Below are 13,351 nucleotides of genomic sequence, written 5' to 3'. Positions count from 1 at the left end.
GGTTTTGGAGAACGTCAGGTGAGTTTTGGTCGTGAATCTATGGTGTTGGGGTAATTCTTCTGTTTTTGTAGGGTTTTCTTCTGTTTTTGGGGTGGTCCCGTTCTTTTTTGGGGTGTTTTTGACATGTTTTGTTATCTCCGTTGGGTTTTGTTGGGTTCTTGTTGGTCATCATGGTGAAAAAGTGTAAATCGTGGGTTTTGGAGAACATCAGGTAGGTTTAGGGTGGTTTTGGTGTTGATCTATGCTTTTTGGGGTTTTCTTTCGCTTTTAGGGGTTATCCCGTTCTTGTTTGGTTTTTGTTTGACTTGTTTTGGGGTCTCCGTTAGTTTTCGTTTGGTTCTCGTTAGTCGTTAAGGTAAATGGGAGTGGCTTGTGGGTTTTGAAGAAGGTCAGGTGAGTTTAGGGTGGTTTTGGGGGGAAATTCATCGTTTTTGGGTTTTTGTCTTCTGATCCAGTTCTTTTTTGGGGTGTTTTTGACGTGTTTTGGGGTCTCTGTTTTGTTTCGTTGTGTTTTCCGTGGTCACCATGTCGGAAAAGGGTAAATTGTGGGTTCTGGAGAACATGAGGTAGGTTTAGGGTGGTTTTGGGGTGGATCTATGTTTTTTGGTGTTTTCTTTCGTTTTTAGAGGTTATCCCGTTCTTGTTTGGGGAGTTTTTGACTTTTTTGGGAATCTCCATTGGTTTTTGTTGGGTTCTCGTTGGTCGTTAAGTTAAATGGGAATTGATAGTGGGTTTTGAAGAAGATTAGGTGAGTTTAGGGTGGTTTTGGGTGGAAATTCATAGTTTTTTGTGTTTTTTCTTCTGATCCAATTCTTTTTTGAGGTGTTTTTGACGTGTTTTGGGGTTTCCGTTGCGTTTTGTTCAGTTCCTAATGGGTTTTATGGTGGTTGGGAGTGGACTTTGGGATTTGGAGAACATCAGGTAGGTTTAGGGTTGTTTTGGGATTGGATCCGTGTTTTTTGGGAATTTTCTTCCAGTTTTGGGGGTGATCCCATTCTTGTTTGGGGTGTTTTTGACGTGTTTTGGGGTCTCCGTTGGGTTTTGTTGGGTTTTCCGTGGTCATCATGGTGGAAAAGTGTAAATTGTGGGTTTTGGAGAACTTCAGGTAGGTTTAGGGGGACTTTTGGGGTGGATTCATGGTATTAGGATTTTCTTCTGTGTTTGGGGTGATCCTATTCTTTTTTGGGGTGTTTTTGACGTGTTTTGGGGTCTCCGTTGTGTTTTGTTGGGTTCTCGTTGGTCATCATGGTGAAAAAGTGTAAATTGTGGGTTTTGGAGAACATCAGGTGAGTTTTGGTCGTGAATCTATGGTGTTGGGGTAATTCTTCTGTTTTTGTAGGGTTTTCTTCTGTTTTTGGGGTGGTCCCGTTCTTTTTTGGGGTGTTTTTGACATGTTTTGTTATCTCCGTTGGGTTTTGTTGGGTTCTTGTTGGTCATCATGGTGAAAAAGTGTAAATCGTGGGTTTTGGAGAACATCAGGTAGGTTTAGGGTGGTTTTGGTGTTGATCTATGCTTTTTGGGGTTTTCTTTCGCTTTTAGGGGTTATCCCGTTCTTGTTTGGTTTTTGTTTGACTTGTTTTGGGGTCTCCGTTAGTTTTCGTTTGGTTCTCGTTAGTCGTTAAGGTAAATGGGAGTGGCTTGTGGGTTTTGAAGAAGGTCAGGTGAGTTTAGGGTGGTTTTGGGGGGAAATTCATCGTTTTTGGGTTTTTGTCTTCTGATCCAGTTCTTTTTTGGGGTGTTTTTGACGTGTTTTGGGGTCTCTGTTTTGTTTCGTTGTGTTTTCCGTGGTCACCATGTCGGAAAAGGGTAAATTGTGGGTTCTGGAGAACATGAGGTAGGTTTAGGGTGGTTTTGGGGTGGATCTATGTTTTTTGGTGTTTTCTTTCGTTTTTAGAGGTTATCCCGTTCTTGTTTGGGGAGTTTTTGACTTTTTTGGGAATCTCCATTGGTTTTTGTTGGGTTCTCGTTGGTCGTTAAGTTAAATGGGAATTGATAGTGGGTTTTGAAGAAGATTAGGTGAGTTTAGGGTGGTTTTGGGTGGAAATTCATAGTTTTTTGTGTTTTTTCTTCTGATCCAATTCTTTTTTGAGGTGTTTTTGACGTGTTTTGGGGTTTCCGTTGCGTTTTGTTCAGTTCCTAATGGGTTTTATGGTGGTTGGGAGTGGACTTTGGGATTTGGAGAACATCAGGTAGGTTTAGGGTTGTTTTGGGATTGGATCCGTGTTTTTTGGGAATTTTCTTCCAGTTTTGGGGGTGATCCCATTCTTGTTTGGGGTGTTTTTGACGTGTTTTGGGGTCTCCGTTGGGTTTTGTTGGGTTTTCCGTGGTCATCATGGTGGAAAAGTGTAAATTGTGGGTTTTGGAGAACTTCAGGTAGGTTTAGGGGGACTTTTGGGGTGGATTCATGGTATTAGGATTTTCTTCTGTGTTTGGGGTGATCCTATTCTTTTTTGGGGTGTTTTTGACGTGTTTTGGGGTCTCCGTTGTGTTTTGTTGGGTTCTCGTTGGTCATCATGGTGAAAAAGTGTAAATTGTGGGTTTTGGAGAACATCAGGTGAGTTTTGGTCGTGAATCTATGGTGTTGGGGTAATTCTTCTGTTTTTGTAGGGTTTTCTTCTGTTTTTGGGGTGGTCCCGTTCTTTTTTGGGGTGTTTTTGACATGTTTTGTTATCTCCGTTGGGTTTTGTTGGGTTCTTGTTGGTCATCATGGTGAAAAAGTGTAAATCGTGGGTTTTGGAGAACATCAGGTAGGTTTAGGGTGGTTTTGGTGTTGATCTATGCTTTTTGGGGTTTTCTTTCGCTTTTAGGGGTTATCCCGTTCTTGTTTGGTTTTTGTTTGACTTGTTTTGGGGTCTCCGTTAGTTTTCGTTTGGTTCTCGTTAGTCGTTAAGGTAAATGGGAGTGGCTTGTGGGTTTTGAAGAAGGTCAGGTGAGTTTAGGGTGGTTTTGGGGGGAAATTCATCGTTTTTGGGTTTTTGTCTTCTGATCCAGTTCTTTTTTGGGGTGTTTTTGACGTGTTTTGGGGTTTGCGTTGCGCTTAGTTGAGTTCCTAATGGGTTTTATCGTAGTTGGGAGTGGATTGTACATTTAGGAGAACATCAGGTAGGTGTAAGGTTTTTTTGGGCTTTTAATCATGTATTTTCTTCTGATCCGGTTCACTTTTGGGGTGTTTTTGAGGTGTTTTGGGGTCTCCGTTGCGTTTTGTTCAGTTCCTAATGGGTTTTATGGTGGTTGAGAGTGGACTTTGGGATTTGGAGAACATCATGTAGGTTTAGGGTTGTTTTGGGATTTGATCCGTGTATTTTGGGAATTTTCTTCCAGTTTTGGGGGTGATCCCGTTCTTGTTTGCGGTGTTTTCGACGTGTTTTGGGGTCTCCGTTGGGTTTTGTTGGGTTTTCCGTGGTCATCATGGTGGAAAAGTGTAAATTGTGGGTTTTGGAGAACATCAGGTAGGTTTAGGGTGGTTTTGGGGTGGATCTATGTTTTTTGGTGTTTTCTTTCGTTTTTAGAGGTTATCCCATTCTTGTTTGGGGAGTTTTTGACTTTTTTGGGAATCTCCATTGGTTTTTGCTGGGTTCTCCTTGGTCGTTAAGTTAAATGGGAATTGATAGTGGGTTTTTGTGTTGGTTTTACCGTGCTGGGCAGCTAAACCCCACAACCGCTCTCTCACTCCCCCTCCTTTAGATGAGGAGGGGGAGAAGTAAAGCAAAGAACAACTCACGGGTTGAGATAAGGATAATTTAATTAAAGGGAAAAAATTATAATAATTAAATAAAGACTACCATGAACTAAACAATTTAACTAAGGGGAAATAAAAAGGGAAAGGGGAAAAGGGAGGGGAAAAGGAAAAATAAAAAGAAGGGAGGAAAACAAACAAACAAAATAAATGAAAGCTATATGGAAGTGCAGAGGAAAGAAATTACTCTCTACTTCCCACAAATGAGCCATGATTGACCACGTCCTTGAAGCAAGGCCTCAACGCACGCAGCCGGTGTTCGAGAGGAGGACCGACGTCTTCTCAACGAGAGCCCACCCCTCCCCTCTTCTTCCTGTTTCCACCTTTTATTGCTGAGTGTGACACCACATGGTATGGAATATCCCTTTGATTGGTTTAGGTCAGCTGCCCTAGTGATGTTTCTCTCCTCACTTTTTTGCCCACCCCCTAGGAGGGTTAGAGAAAGGCCCAATGCTGTGCCACTGCTGCTCAGCAGTAGACACAACACTGGTGTGATAACACTGCTGTTCCAGCTACAAGTACAGAGTACGGCACTGTATGGGCTGCTGCCGGGAAAGTTAACATTCCAGCCAGACCCAGTACAGTTTTGAAGAAGAAGTTCCTTTGCTGTTTCTTTCCTGGCAATGCTTTGCTTTTCCTTGTGCTACGTTCCTTTGCTCTGCTTTGACTTGCTCTGCTTTCTCTTCCCTGGCCATGCTTTCCTCAGTTTAGCTTTGCTTTATAGACCTGGCACTGCTTTGCTTTTCCTACCCGTGCTGTGCTTTGCCTTGCCTCGCCTCAAACTGCCTTGCTTTCCTTTGTTTGCTTTATCTTTCCTAGTTATGTTTTCCTTTTCCTGGTGCTACTTTCCTTTGCTCAGCTTTGCCTTCCCTGGCTGTGCTTTGTTTTGCTTTACGGGGCCACGCTTGCCTTTTTATACCTTTGCCTTGCTCTCTTTTGCCTCACTTGCTCCTGCTCTCACTTCCAGTTTCCGGCCATGCTTACCTTTGTTTTGCTTTACTTTGTATTCCTGGCACTGCTTTGCTTTTCCTTTTGCTACTTTCTTTTGTTCTGCTTTGCCTTGCCTGGCCATGCTTTGCTTTGCTTTGCTTTGCCTTGCTTTGTATTCCTGGCATTGCTTTGCTTTTCCTTCTCTGCTCTGCTTAGCTTCTCTTCACCCTGCTCTGATTTGCCTTACCTTGAACTTTTTCGCTTTGTTGTGGTTTTATTTATTTTTTGTTTCTTTGTTTGTTTTTATTTTTTTTTTCATTAATATTTTTTTTTCTTTCTCTTTACCAGCACTGCTTTGCATTTCCTGGTACTACTTTCCTTTGCTCTGCTTTGCCTTCCTGTGCTTTGCCTTCCCTGGCCTTGCTTTGTTTTGCTTTATCAGGCCATGCTTTCCTTGGTTTACCTTTGGTTTACAGACCTGGCACTGCATTGCTTTTCCTACCCGTGCTGTGCTTTGCCTTGCCTCAAACTGCTTTGCTGTCCTTTGCTTGCTTTGTCTTCCCTCGTTATGCTTTGCTTTTCCTGGTGCTACTTTCCTTTGCTCAGCTTTGCCTTCCCTGGCCATGCTTTGTTTTGCTTTATGGGGCCATGCTTGCCTTTGTTTAGCTTCGCTCTGCTCTGCTTTGCCTTGCTATGTTTTGCCTTTTCTGGACATGCTTTGCATCTATTTTTTTTTTATTCTCATTATTTTTCCTTTTTTTTTTTTTTTTTTAATTTAAATGTTCATTACATTCTTTTGTTTTTCTTTTGGACCTATCTGATGTGTTTTTACAGGCCATGCTTTCCTTTTCCAGGCCCTGGTTGTCACTGCTTTTCCTTATGCCGCTAGGTCTTTTTCTTAGCAGGGTTTTACTCTGTCTTGCTCAGCTTTTATCCGCATTGCTCTGCTCTCCTGTGCCGTGCTAGGTTTCTTTTAGAGACTGTCCCACTGGTTTTACTGGGCTAGCTGCAAGCTCCTTACGTTTGCTTTGCTTCTCTCTGTTTTGCCTTACTCCGCTTTGCTTTGCTCTTCGTGGCACAGTTTTGCTTTCCCATACCTCCTTTCCTCTGCTGTTCTTGCCCCAGCTTTGCCTCAGACTGCTTTGCTTTTGCTTTCCTGAAAATGCTTTGCTTTTCCTTGTGCTACGTTCCCTTGCTCTGCTTTGACTTGCTCAGCTTTCCCTTCCCTGGCCATGCTTTCCTTGGTTTACCTTTGGTTTACAGACCTGGCACTGCATTGCTTTTCCAAACCATGCTGTGCTTTGCCTTGCCTCAGACTGCTTTGCTGTCCTTTGCTTGCTTTGTCTTCCCTCGTTATGCTTTGCTTTACCTGGTGATACTTTCCTTTGCTCAGCTTTGCCCTCCCTGGCCTTGCTTTTTTTTTTGCTTTACGGGGCCATGCTTTCCTTTGTTTGCCTTTGCTTTCCTCTACTTTGTTCTGCTATGCTATGCCTTTCCTGGTCATGCTTTGCATTTTTTTATTCTTATTATTTTTTTTATTTATTTGATGTTCATTCCATGCTTTATGTTTTCCTTTTATATCTTTTTCTTGTGTTTTCTCTGGCCGTGCTTTGCTTTTCCAGGCCTTGCTTGTCATTGCTTTTCCTTAGGCCGCTAGGTCTTTTCCCTAGCAGGGCTTTGCTTTGTCTCGCTCAGCTTTCATCCGCATTGCTCTGCTCTCCTGTGCCGTGCTAGGCTTCCTTTGGAGACCGTCTCACTGATTTTGCTGCTGAGTCGGTTGGTAAATTTCTGAACGCATAAACCGTCAGGCACAGAACTTGGCCTCCCCGCAGCCCAGCCACTGTCCCCTCGGAACTGGAGGCCGGGTGCAGCAGGCCTGGCCGCCCGACATGGTCCATTCTTTGTCCCCAGCCATGCGGCGAGCTGCCAGGGGACCCCTAACTGCTGCTCGTGTGGTGATAGTGTTCAGTGACAATTTCAATGAGAATAAGTAACTACATGATTCCCACAACTACGGTGGAAGAAATACACAACAGACAACAACAAAATGTATATAGATATAAAACCAGCTAAAGCAAGACATGGTTCTTGCCGGCTGTCACAGTGGACTAGGAGCTGTGAAGAAGGCTGAGGAGTGGGCGATCAGGGTACAACCACTGTCCAAGTCTGGCTGCCACCTGTACAAAACATGGAGGCCCTCCGGTCTCCCCCCAACAGGCACTTGGAACCCAAAGGAGGGCTGGCCGCCAGCTCGCTACGTTTGCTTTGCTTCTCTTTGTTTTGCCTTGCTCCGCTTTGCTTTGCTCTTGCTGGCACAGTTTTGCTTTTCCATACCTCCTTTCCTCTGCTGTTCTTGCCCCGGCTTTGCCTCAGAGTGTTTTGCTCTTTCTCTCCTGGAAATACTTTGCATTTCCTTGTGCTACTTTCCCTTGCTCTGCTTTGATTTGCTCAGCTTTCCCTTCCCTGGCCATGCTTTCCTTTGCCTTGCTTTGTATTCCAGGCATTGCTTTGCTTTTCCTTCTCTGCTCTGCTTAGCTTCTCTTAACCCTGCTCCGATTTCCCTTAACTACATGATTCCCACAACTATGGTGGGAGAAATACACAACAGACAACAACAAAATGTAAATACATATATAAAACCTGCTAAAGCAAGACATGGTTCTTGCCGGCTGTCACAGTGGACTAGGAGCTGTGAAGAAGGCTGAGGAGGGGGTGATCAGGGTACAGCCACTATCCAAGTCTGGCTGCCACCTGTACACAACATGAGAGCCCTCCGGTCTCCCCCCAACAGGCACTTGGAACTCAAAGGAGGGCTGGCCTCCAGCTCGCTACGTTTGCTTTGCTTCTCTTTGTTTTGCCTTGCTCCGCTTTGCTTTGCTCTTCGTGGCACAGTTTTGCTTTTTCCTACCTCCTTTCCTCTGCTGTTCTTGCCTCAGATTGCTTTGCTTTTTCTCTCCTGGAAATGCTGTGTTGTTCCTTGTGCTGCTTTGCTTTGCTTTGCTTTGCTTTGCTTTGCTTTGCTTTGCTTTGCTTTGTTTTGCTTTTTCTTTCCTCAGCCTGCTACGTTTTTACTTGTGCGGTCATGCTTTATTTTTTATTTCTTTGCTTCGTATTCCTCTTTCTCTCCTGAACATACTTTGCATTTCCTTGTGCTACTTTCCTTTGCTTTGCTTTTCCTTGCTCTGCTTTGCCTTCCCTGGCCATGCTTTCCTTGGTTTAGCTCTGCTTTATAGACCTGGCACTGCTTTGCTTTTCCTACCCGTGCTGTGCTTTGCCTTGCCTCGCCTCAAACTGCTTTGCTTTCCTTTGTTTGCTTTGTCTTCCCTGGTTATGCTTTGCTTTTCCTGGTGCTACTTTCCTTTGCTCAGCTTTGCCTTCCTTGGCCGTGCTTTGTATTGCTTTACGGGGCCATGCTTGCCTTTTTTTACCTTTGCCTTGCTCTCTTTTGCCTCGCCTGCTCCTGCTCTCACTTCCAGTTTCTGGTCATGCTTACCTTTGTTTTGCTTTACTTTGTATTCCTGGCACTGCTTTGTTTTTCCTTTTGCTACTTTCTTTTGTTCTGCTTTGCCTTGCCTGGCCATGCTTTGCTTTGCTTTGCTTTGCCTTGCTTTGTATTCCTGGCATTGCTTTGCTTTTCCTTCTCTGCTCTGCTTAGCTTCTCTTCACCCTGCTCTGATTTGCCTTACCTCAAACTTTTTCGCTTTGTTGTGCTTTTTATTGGTGTTTTTTTTTTTTTTTTTGTTCTTTTTTTATTTATTTATTTACTTTGACTTCTTTCTCTTTCCTGGCACTGCTTTGCTTTTCCTGGTGCTACTTTCCTTTGCTCAGCTTTGCCTTCCCTCGCCGTGCTTTGTTTTGCTTTATAGGGCCATGCTTGCCTTTGTTTAGCTTTGCTCTGCTCTGCTTTGCCTTGCTATGTTTTGCCTTTTCTGGACATGCTTTGCATCTTTTTTTTTTATTGTTATTATTATTTTTTTATTTATTTTTCTTTAAATGATCATTACATTCTTTTGTTTTCCTTTTGGACCTATCTGATGTGTTTTTACAGGCCGTGCTTTCCTTTTCCAGGCCCTGGTTGTCACTGCTTTTCCCTATGCCTAGCAGGGCTTTTCCTTAGCAGGGTTTTACTCTGTCTTGCTCAGCTTTTATCCGCATTGCCCTGCTGTCCTGTGTTGTGCTAGGTTTCTTTTGGAGACTGTCCCACTGGTTTTACTGAGCTAGCCGCAAGCTCCTTACGTTTGCTTTGCTTCTCTCTGTTTTGCCTTGCTCCGCTTTGCTTTGCTCTTGCTGGCACAGTTTTGCTTTCCCATACCTCCTTTCCTCTGCTGTTCTTGCCCCAGCTTTGCCTCAGACTGTTTTGCTTTTGCTTTCCTGAAAATGCTTTGCTTTTCCTTGTGCTACGTTCCTTTGCTCTGCTTTGACTTGCTCAGCTTTCCCTTCCCTGGCCACGCTTTCCTTGGTTTAGCTCTGCTTTATAGACCTGGCACTGCTCTGCCTTTCCTACCCGTGCTGTGCTTTACCTTGCCTCAAAGTGCTTTCTTTCCTTGGCTTTCCCTTTCGTGGCACCGCTTTGTTTTTCCCTGTGCTCCTTTCCTTAGCTTTGCTGTCTTTATGAATGCATAAAGAAGTTCATGAAACTTGTTTCTGAACACACAGAAAAGTTAGCCGGCCCGCAGCCCGGCAGCTGTCCCCTCGGAGCTGGCGGGCACGGACAGGGATCTGGCTACCGGGCCAGGTCTATTTTGTTGCCCACCGTTGTCCGGAGAGCCAGCAGGTGGGCTCCGTTGCTATTCGTCTGGGGAGGGGTGTGGGTTGAGAACAACAATCAATAACTACTCGATTCCTAAAACGAAAGGGGGAAACAGACGGAGAAGACTATTATTATTCCTACTTCTACTATTTGTATTACTTTTTAATGATATTTATTTCTATTACTATTTAATACTTTTATTTCTAATAACTTTTTCGTAGTATATAATAATAGCATTATTATTATTATTATTATTATTATTATTATTATTATTATTATTATTATTATTTTATATAATGATAAGCAGCTAAAGCAAAGCAGCCAGGCAGCCAGCCAAACTGAGTGGCACAGGTGGGGAGCCGTTCGCGGCCGAGCAGGAGCCTCTGACGTCAGAGCGAGAGCGAGAGGTGGCCCGAGGCAACCGGGGGCCGCTGCCACACCCTGGCCTTCTCAAGCGCCCAGCTCCCCGTAAGCCAGCAACGGGCCCCTTTACCTCATGGGTGGGTGGGGGGTGCGATTTCGACTGACGCTAAGTTAACTCCGCATTTTGTTTTGGCAGCACCGTTTTGCTTTGCTTTGCTTTCCCTGGCCCTGCGTTGCTTCGCTTCGCTTTGTATTCAAGGTACTGCTTCGCTTTTCCTGGCCCTGTTTTACTTTGGATTTTCTCTTGCTGACCGTGCTTTGCTTTTCCTGGCCTCGCTTTGTTGCGTTTTGCTTGACTTTGTATTCGTGACACCGCTTTTCTTTCCCTGGACCTCCTTTGCTTTGGTTTTTCTCGCCCTTCTTTGCTTTGCTTTTGCTGGTCCTGCCTCGCTTTGTTTTGCTTGACGTTGTATTCAAGACACCGCTTTTCTTTTCCTGGACCTCTTTTGCTTTGGTTTTTCTCGCCTTTCTTTGTTTTGCTTTTGCTGGCCCTGCCTTGCTTTGTTTTGCTTGAGGTTGTATTCAAGATACCGCTTTTCTTTCCCCCACCCCCCAGGAAATCCTTAGCTTAGTTTTTTTTTTGTTTGTTTGTTTGTTTTTCCCCACCCTTCTTTGTTTTGCTTTTGCTGGCCCTGCCTTGCTTTGCTTTGCTTTACTTTGTATTCGTGACACCACTTTTCTTTTCCTGGACCTCTTCTGCTTTGGTTTTTCTTGCCCTGCTTGGCTTTGCTTTTCCTTTTGCCTCTTTCTTTTCCCTAGCAGGGCTTTGCTTTGTCTCGCTCTGCTTTGCGTTGCATTGCTCAGCTCTGCTTTGCCGTGCTAGGTAGGCTTCTTTGGCAGACCGTCGCACCGATTTGGGCGACGAGTCGATCGGTGTATTTATGAACGCGTAAAGCCTCAGGCGCACACCGTGGCCTCCCTCCCCGCAGCCCGACGACTGTCCCCCGGGAGCTGGAGGGTGGCGACAGGAAGCCTGGCCACCCACCCAGCATGGTCTATTCCTCATCCCCCGCTGTCCGGCGAGCCGCCAGGTGGGTCCCGCTGCTGCTGTTCGTCTGGGGACGGGCTTGGGTGAGGTTTTTTAGGACGATAAGCGACATTACACGATTCCCGAAGATTTGGGTTCGTTTTGCTTTGCTTTCCTTTTCCTCGCTTTACTTATCGTCGCTCTTCCCCGCTTTGCTTTTCCCGCACCTGCTTCGACATGCTTTCCTTAGAGCTGCATCTTTCTGGGGGGTTTTGGTTTGTATTCCCGGCACCGATTTCCTTTTCTTTGCTCTGCTTTGCCGTTCCTACTCCGCTTTGTTTTTTGCTCTTTTGATGCGTTTACACACACAGGAACGCTGGGTCACCTACTTCGGCCTCCCCACAGCCCGCCAACCGTCCCTTCGCAGCTGGCAGGTGGGGGTGCGGGGGTCGGCCACCCAGCCAAGTCTATTCCAGGACCCCCGCTGACTGGGGAGCCGCCACCTGAGCTCAACTGCCGTTTGCCTGAGGAGGCTGGGGGAGGGGGGGGGGGGGGGGGGGGAGGGGGAGCTGAGGACTAGGGGGGTGGGGGAGGTTTTGAAAGACGGTAAGGAATGACACGATTCCTGAAGCTACAGCGGAAAACAGGCAACAGAACTAACTAATAATAAACGTAAAGATAAGAGTAGTTATTTTGCAAAGCGGCTCAAGCAAAGCGGCCAGGCAGTCAGCCGCACTGAGCGGCACAGGTGGCGAGCCTCTGGCGGCCGAGCAAGAGCCTCTGACGTCAGAGCGAGCTGCGGCCCGAAGCAGCCGGGGTCCGGGGCCGCGCCCTCGCCTTCCCGACCGGCGCCGGCGCCCCGCCCCGCCCCGTCCACTGCAAAGGCTGCAAAGGGCGGAGGAGAGGGAGGGAGGGAGAAGTGGGGAGGGGGCGGAGGCGGCCATTGAAGTGCGTAGACGGCCGCTGTCAGATGCAGGCCGCCACGTCTACCCGTCCCTCCCACCCTCCGGGCCCCGTGGAGCGACCAGGTCTACTTCTCCCTCCTCCCCGCTCTCTCCCCCGCCCCCTCCCGCCTCGTGGAGCCACCAGGTCTACTTCTCCCTCCTCCTCCCCGCTCTCTCCCCCCCGCCCCCTCCCGCCCCGTGGAGCCACCAGGTCTACTTCTCCCTCCTCCTCCCCGCTCTGTCCCCCCGCCCCCTCCCGCCCCGTGGAGCCACCAGGTCTACTTCTCCCTCCTCCTCCCCGCTCTGTCCCCCCGCCCCCTCCCGCCCCGTGGAGCCACCAGGTCTACTTCTCCCTCCTCCCAGCTCTGTCCCCCCGCCCCCTCCCGCCTCGTGGAGCCACCAGGTCTACCCCGCCGTCACGGCCACTGCTAGAGCGGCCCGGCTGCCTCGTCTACACGGCCACACGCACGCATGCACAGACGGGCGCGTGCCCGCACGCTTCCCTCCGGCGGCCCGCCAGGTCTATCCACACGCCTCTCGCGTGCAGGGGAACGGCTGGGAGGCGCCATTCATTCGAATCGTTCACGCTTTTAAAAAGAAAAAGGGGAAAAAGAAAAACAAACACAAGCAGCAGCAGCAGCAGCAGCAACAAGAAAGCACGGGTCCCGCTTGTCGGCGGGGAGACGAGAGGTCGTACAAAGCGTGCGGAGAAAGCGTTCGCTCAGACTCCGGCCGCCACGTCTACCCGCCGCCAGAGCCACTCGGAGCCCGCGGCAGACCGGCCGCCAGTTCCTCCCCTTTGCTTTGCTTTTGCCGGCCCTGCTTCGCTTTGCTTTTCGTGGAAGCGCTGAGTTTTGTTTGGCGTCGCGTTCGTGGCACTCGTTTGCTTTTCCTTCGTCTGCTCCGCCTCGCTCCGCTTTGCCGTTCCTCCTCCGCTTCGCTTTGTTTTTGCCGGCGCCGCTTGGCCTGGCTTTGGCTGGCGGCGCTCCGCCTTTCCGTTGCGCGCCTTCGCTTCGCCTCGTTTCGCACGGATCGCTGAGTGCAGTGACACACGCCCAGCCACGCAGAGTCGCACGGGTGGCTCGCAGGCGAGCCAGAGCCCCTGACGGCAGAGCGAGCGGCAGCCCGATGCAGCCAGGGGCCGCGCGCGGCCGCGCTCTCGGCTTCTCGAGCGGCGCCGGCTCGTCTCCCCCCCTCTCCCCCGCCCGTCGCGCCGCAGCCCCGCCGAGCCGTCGGGCGGGGGGGCGGCGGGAGGGGCAATCCTCCTAGCTCGTCGCCGGCCGCTCCGCTCCGCTCCGCTCGGCGGGAAGCCGGCGCCACACGTAGGCGAGAGGGGTCCGCATTATTCCGGGCACGGAGCTTCAAGCCGGCTGGTCGTCAGGCTCCCGCCGAGCCCGTGTCCCGGCCGGCGGGCAGCTAGATGGCGCGGGAGGGAGCAGAGCGACGAGCTCGCGCTCGCCTCCAGCGTTTTTCTCCCCGGGCGGGCCCCGTCCGGGGCCCCCGCAAAGGCGGGCAGGCGGGAGCTGCCTCGCCTCCTGCGACGCTCGGCTCCGCGGCCGGGGCGGATCGGGCTCGGAGTCGGCTTCGGGCTTGCGCTTCGG

The sequence above is a fragment of the Aythya ferina genome (genome assembly GCF_964211825.1).
Source record: "Aythya ferina genome assembly, contig: HAP1_SCAFFOLD_126, whole genome shotgun sequence".
Lineage (NCBI taxonomy): Eukaryota > Metazoa > Chordata > Aves > Anseriformes > Anatidae > Aythya > Aythya ferina.
The sequence above is the reverse complement of the archived record's forward strand: the minus strand, read 5'-3'. Positions refer to the sequence as shown.